This window comes from Amphiura filiformis, chromosome 3, assembly GCF_039555335.1.
Source record: "Amphiura filiformis chromosome 3, Afil_fr2py, whole genome shotgun sequence".
Lineage (NCBI taxonomy): Eukaryota > Metazoa > Echinodermata > Ophiuroidea > Amphilepidida > Amphiuridae > Amphiura > Amphiura filiformis.
Genome location: NC_092630.1, coordinates 7,794,359 through 7,801,747, shown reverse-complemented (window position 1 = coordinate 7,801,747; position 7,389 = coordinate 7,794,359). Strand labels below are relative to the sequence as shown.

Sequence of the window (7,389 nt, the reverse complement as noted above, 5' to 3'; positions counted from 1 at the left end):
GAAGTTGTAAACAAGTTTCGTTCATTTTATAATAAGGGGAGTTTTTATGACGGTAACTTAGTTTTTGCTTAAAAAATTTGTTTACAGTTATTAAAATAATATTTAACTGACTAAGAATGAGAATAAACGATAGGAATTTTTATTTTGCACACTACATGGATCCAACCGGTACATTTGAGCCAGAAGCAACCAATTATAAAGCACTTAATCATGCGTTGTACAAATGTATGTTAGTTGCTTACAAGTAAACTGTTCAGGTAGGGTGCGCGTATGTGGATGTGAGTATAGTGCATAGTTCTATACCATGTCACACACCAAGGTCCGCTGTTAAATATGAGTAACTGCGCATCACATATTGGTAAGTTTGATTGGGTCTTATATCATTTATATGTGATGTGATCAAGCAAAATCAGTCTGAAATCAGAAATACTGATTTTCAGATACAGCCAAGGAAGTAAATTCTTTTGCTGTCTTGTTTTTTGGAACTAAATGTTCAATTTCAATGGGGATTTCTACAAAATGTAGCTTTGCAAATGCCTTATACAATCATGTCAAAAATGAATATGTCTGACTTTGCTTGACCATGCCACATATGCATCAGTTAAAGGAGGATTTTGTAATCCTAGCATCCTCTTTTTATGACATTTTTCAGTAGATATCCACGAAAAAAGCTTATTTCCAAAATTTCAGTTGATTCCGATTTTGCGTTTGCGAGTTATGCATGATTATGTGTATTACACTGCTCCATAGACAATGTGTTGTAATTTCGTTCTGGTGCACCAGAACGAAATTCAAATTTGGCGATATTTTTGCTAAACGAATTAATCTGCAAGAAATATTTGGTACATAAACATTATGTAGCCAGAGGTATCCAGTGGTGTAAAAATCTCAACTTTTTTTGGGAAAAGTGGGGGGATGAGGCTGTGGATCACGAAATGCCCCTTTAAGAGGTTATGAACTCTTAGGCTGACACAAAATAACACACTGTAGTACAAATGTCATTACTTGAAATAAACAATTTATTATCATGATTTTGTGATCCTAGCATCCTCTTTTTATGACATTTTTCAGTAGATATCCACGAAAAAAGCTTATTTCCAAAATTTCAGTTGATTCCGATTTTTGCGTTTTGCGAGTTATGCATGATTATGTGTATTACACTGCTCCATAGACAATGTGTTGTAATTTCGTTCTGGTGCACCAGAACGAAATTCAAATTTAACGGTATCTTTGCTAAACGAAGTAACCAAATGGTAGAAATATTTGGTACATAAACATTATGTAGCCGGAGGTATCCAGTGGTGTAAAAATCTCAACTTTTTTTGGGAAAAGTGGGGGGATGAGGCTGTGGATCACGAAATGCCCCTTTAAGAGGTTATGAACTCTTAGGCTGACACAAAATAACACACTGTAGTACAAATGTCATTACTTGAAATAAACAATTTATTATCATGACCACAATTTATACTAAAAGTGGAATTGTGTACACATACGATCACAAAGTACTGTTGGTGAATACACTGATGATAATGAGCAATGCAGATATAGCTTTTGTTTGAAAATATAAATCACAAAGCTCATATGACACATAAAAGTTTACTGTTACACATGTAGCTTAGAATTACAAGCCTTGACATTTCTTAAAATTACTATCAAACCGTAGAGATTGTACTGTAAACGGCAAAATGTTCAAGGCCCATTCAGTGATTTGCTTATCGGAAGGATCGTACAAAATTTAGGTTTTGGCACCTTATTTACTGTATGTCATAGCTGTGCTAACATAGCCAGCTAGTGTATGTATTTGAATGGGGTTTGAACTTTGTCAATACTGCTGTTTTCTTCATTTTTGCCAAATTTTTCATTTCAAAAATACCTAATGACAATTTGCATGACTTTTCCTTCACTTTTAGGCAATTTATAAACATTTTTTTACACAAGTTACGCTGGGATCACTGAATGGCCCTGAAGAAGCTGTTATTCAGTGTTTTGTTTCATAGAACACTTTTCCTTTAAAAATGCCATGAATGAAAAATGTTTTTGAATCCAAGGACCAAACATAATTTTCTATAACAGCAACAACGTTCTTAAAATGGAATTTTAAGACCTCTCTAAAACCATTGGTGATCAACATGATCATGTCGATTAAAATTGACCATAATTTAAAAATAAATTTGATTTATAAAGTTTCAAATATAATATAGAATTCTTTGGTTTGAACATTTTTACATATATTGATATGAAAAGACTTCTTTAATTATATCTTTAAAACCTGATCACTTCACGCACTTGATGTCCAAGCTATAATTTATTTGAACACATCGATTGAAGAGCCATACAGTAGGTGCTGCAACAACAGTAGAGTGCCTGGGGTTTGCTTTATACAGAGCACTATTGCAGCAACATGCAGGCTATTTGCACTTTTTAACTATTCCCTCCTTGAGGAAGGTGAGCATTCTCTTAAGATCTCTTAAATACTTCACCTGCATGCCCTCTTAAACGTGATGAATTGGCAGTTTCAGTGGCTCAGCGACAGAAAGACGTATCTCCATTTTGCTGCTGTGTATAAGATTGCCTGTGATGACTTGCCTCATGAATGGTGCAGCCCAGAGGCATGTTCTATACTGAGTAGATCAATCTTACTAATATATAGGCCTACATGTAAATGGTAATCATGGAGGTATATACTCAGTACAAATAATGATACGGAGATGTACCACAAACGGGCCACATTTTCGGCTATTTGATATATCAATGACCTGTTTTAGGCCAATTTTCATGAATTTTGGTACATCGATGGAACAAAATTTGCCACAAATTTTTGGAAAAGTTGTAAAATCTGCATTAAAATTTGGCCAAATATTTTGACTTTTATTACGGCGATGGGTCCAAATTTCCTGGATAACTGGAATTTGGATGGGTCCACTTTCAAATTCTCAGTGGCACATGTGCCAAAACCAAACTTGAATACTTAAGGGGTACTACACCCCTGCCCAATTTTGTGCCTATTTTTGCATTTTTCTCCAAAATTATAGCGCATTGGTGACAAGTAAGATATGTATATTATAGGGGCAAGGACTACAACTACTGCACTGGAAATTTTATTTCAGCACAGACAACAGTTGTGGAGTTACAGTCCAAAATGAGGGAAAACCAATATTTGATCAATAAATCAATAACTACTAGCCTTGAGTTGTTGAATTTTCAGTGCAGTAATTGTAGTCCTTGCCCCTATAATATACATATCTTACTTGTCACCAGTGCGCTATAATTTTTGAGAAAAATGCAAAAATAGGCACAAAATTGGCCAGGGGTGTAGTACCCCCTTATAGCATCATAAACTAATTACAGAGATAGCAAATGGAGATGTCTTTCTGCAAAAACACTGTATGATATTTCTTTCTACATTATCTGGTGTTGATATTGGTCTACATTCTATACTGATAATAAAAATGCATATTATAAAAATGTAACTATGAACATACTTGACATTTGATTTGCAGTGAACACATCACATGGATATAAACATTTACCAAAAAGTAATTACCCCTTTAAATAATGGCCAATATTCATAAACCATTGATTGTGTGCCAAATTTTGAATATGCAGTCAAAGCAAATTTTATTTCTGCGCAGTGGCGTAACTAGGGGGGGGGGGCAATGTGCCCCGGGCGCCACCCTTAGGGGGTGCCAAGTTGACCAATTTAGCATTGATTCTGCGCCCCTCCAAGCGATGAAAGTCAATATGCTTCTTGCGCATTTCAGCACAAAATCAATTGAAAGAAAATTTTAAGACCGATATTCAACTTCTAGTAACCAAAATTGCTCCATGCGCAATTGTTTTAAGAATGGGGGGGCACCATTATGTAGATGTTCTCGGTGGGGGTAGGGGCGCCAATTTTGTTTCTTGCCCCGGGCACTACCAACCCTAGTTACGCCACTGTTTCTGCGCATTATGACACCTCATTTGTTCCAATGGTCCCAATGTTGATGTCGCAGCGTACATTTTAATGAAAGCAGCACAAGATTTGAAAGTTGCAGCAAAATCCTATTGCCTTGTATTGTATTGGTGCCACATCAAAGCGGATTTTGTAGGGCCATTGTATCCCATGTACATTGCCCCATGTTACCAGATAAGCACCTGTGTATCAAAAATATAGTATACTACAAAAATATTATGGCAATGTCATTTTTGTGTAAAACAGGAATGTTGATATGCAATAAACTTAGAAAAATGATGTTTAACCCTAACCCAACTAGGACTCACTAAAGCTCACTATTAAAACCGCTATGCGTGCATGCATTCCACGGGACTTGATGACGCAATCAGACCAAGTCATATATACCCAGGGAATCGTTGGCCGGGCCAACGTCACCCGTGTAGCTACATGCTGGGGATCTTCTGCGTGGCATACGAGGGGTCCGAGGTTCGAATCCCGGGGGTGCCAAGTGACTTTCTTCTTCATCTTCTCTCCTTTTTCGTTCCTTCTTTCCCTTCCGATAGCACAAAAACCACGGGTAGGGTTAGGGTTAAGCTACATGCATGTTTTTCCTATATGCCTCCTTAACCCTAACCCAACTAGGAAGCTCACTATTAAAACCGCTCTGCGTGCATGCATTCCACGGGACTTGATGACGCAATCAGACCAAGTCATATATACCCAGGGAATTGTTGGCTGGGCCAACAACACCCGTGTAGCTACATGCTGGGGATCTTCTGCGTGGCATGCGAGGGGTCCGAGGTTCGAATCCCGGGGGTGCCAAGTGACTTTCTTCATCTTCTCTCCTTTTTCGTTCCTTCTTTCCCTTCCGATAGCACAAAAACCACGGGTAGGGTTAACAATAAACTACAGTAAGATGAAATATAAAACAAATGAAAATCAACTTATTATGACCTGCCTTAAATTCAGATACAGACTTGCTGAACTTTGCCAGGTTAGAATCATATCTTGTACTTCCATGGTACAATTATGTACTCTCTAATAATTCTCTAAAATACATAATATTGTGTTTTGGTCAAAATATAGTACAAATAAATCTGTTTGGTAGAAACAAAACACTTTATATAGTTAGGCAAAAAAAAAAAAGTTGTCTTCTTTGCTAAATCAGTAAATGCAACATATACTAATTTGTTTTAAATTTTGTTTTGGACCCGTTTTATTTTTCAGAGCATTTTCTGATTTTTCCCATGATCTGAAAAAATCTATCCTTGAATTGAAAGGGAAAAACCCCAATTCTAAAATTTAAATTTGACAAGCTACGACTACGATTGATGTCGTCTGAGACAAACCTCTTGTTTTTTGACCACTTGCATAAATTTTATAATAGATATCACTATACCATGCAGCATTTTCCCTCTATAGGCATCACTGCTTCAGTTTGTTTCATGTTCTTTGTTTTTTTAGTACTTTGGTTTTAGCATTTAAAAAATCTAAATATTTAGGCACATTGGTAAAGATAGTATGTTGATTTCGTTGGTACTAATACAACCAGATTCAGTGTTGTATGTATTTAAATATAAGTATCTGGGAACGAATCAGTTTCCATGAAGCATTAAATGACATTAAATAATAACTATACATAATGGTCATATAGATACTGGACAGAACAGACTGAACCTACATGCTACTAGAAAAATTATTATGCTCACAGAATTTTCTCAAACTTTGCAGTACGTTTGGATTATTTGTTTTGATAATAGCTCAATTGACCTACATGTAGTTAATATTTTTCCATTTATTTTGGCAGTTTCAGAATATTTTACTACTGATTTGAGGGAGAAATATTGATATCAGTTCAGTTTAACTATATACTAACATCATTCTGATTCTTTCAATAAAATACAGCGCATAATACTTATTCATTCTGAACTAATAGATGGAATGGTTCAAGTTCATATTTGAAGGAAACAAAAGCATAATACAAGAAAATAATATCTTGCTTTCACTTGCCGCATGTTTAAAGCCATTATATACCATATTTTTAAAGGAATTTGGTTACTTTCTTGGGTTTTTTTCTGATTTTTTGGCATATTGTTTAGCATATGTGTCTCAACTTACACTTCATTGGAATTGGTTGTGTTTAAGCAGGACAACAGAGCAATTTTGAATTAATGTCATACTACAGCGTACCACATTAAATATCATCTAGCTACATTGTTATCATGGTTATGTCAGCTTAAAATGGACAGGAAACTGCTGCCCTATTCTATTACCCCCACAAAAGTGGTATATTTGAGTGGTGTGGAGGTATCATATTAACAACTACGTTGCAGTGTTATTGGTTGGGTAAAAACCAATAAGTGGCATACCATTGGCAAGCTTGGACTTTAAGCTTTTAGAAAAATAAGTTTAATATTTAATTATGTAAATATTATGCAAATTAGCTCATGAATAATTAATGAGCTCATAGCCAAATATGATCAAAAATTATTTTCATTTACAATTTGAAGTGTATGAGTACATCAATGTGGCATTTTTATGCAGTTTTAAATACACTGCCGTGTTTCTACATATAATAAAAAGAAATCCGAGTTACTTTGGACCATACTTAAAAAGTTTATGGACATTTTTGGGCTATTTTTAGGGGAAAATTTGGCCTAAAAATGGTCAAAATATGCAGGTTTCCAACATTTTTAACCATTTTATGATGTGTTAATGGTAGTTGTATTAGGAAAAAAGGTGTTTTGTTGATAGAGAAGTGATAAATTATCAAAACTATTCCACAGATAAGACCTTATTTGTGTAAATAATTTTTTTACATGCATATTAAGCCATTTCGTGCCATATGGCACGAAATTGATAGGGGGTAATAGAATAGGGTTTATATTTATTTCATCATTTTTGGTAAAGAACAAAAACCTGTTTTTTGCCTGGTTTAAACTGGTAAAAACCAGCAAAAACTATTATTTCATCATTTTTGGTAATTAAGAACAAAATTGAAATTTGATGAAATAGTATATTATTATGACTTTAAGCACATCACACTATTTTAAGATACATATTACTTTGGCAATGTGGTGCATGAATCTAAATTTACATCTACCGAAGATTCATTATTTGCAGTAAGTTGCATATATTACACTTACAGAAAAAGTGATACATAAATATATATATATATACGCATATACATAAAGTCATCCACAACATTGATCAAAACACACTGTACAAGTTAAAGGCTTAATGTACGATTTCCTTCAAATTTTAAATTTGTCATTATATACTCAAAATGCTGAAATAATACTAGTAATAATTATCGGGAATGGTTTCTGTTAATTTTGAGCTGAAATAACGAGGTAAAGTGAAAGAAACACTGCTTGTTATTTTGGCCGTTTAACACGCAGTTTTATGGGAGGACATAAAGTCATAATTCTTTGTGTCGAACTTTGCTCTGT

General features: G+C 34.7%; 1 long non-coding RNA gene across 1 annotated transcript; it reads right to left on the bottom strand.

The window, feature by feature from the left end:
* Positions 1-1,425: 1,425 nt before the first annotated feature.
* Positions 1,426-6,301, bottom strand: LOC140147951 (uncharacterized). The gene is made up of 2 exons (XR_011858422.1): positions 4,838-6,301; positions 1,426-4,531 (listed from the first exon to the last, which is right to left on the bottom strand). It is a non-coding gene; the product is annotated as an uncharacterized lncRNA (long non-coding RNA).
* Positions 6,302-7,389: the final 1,088 nt, after the last annotated feature.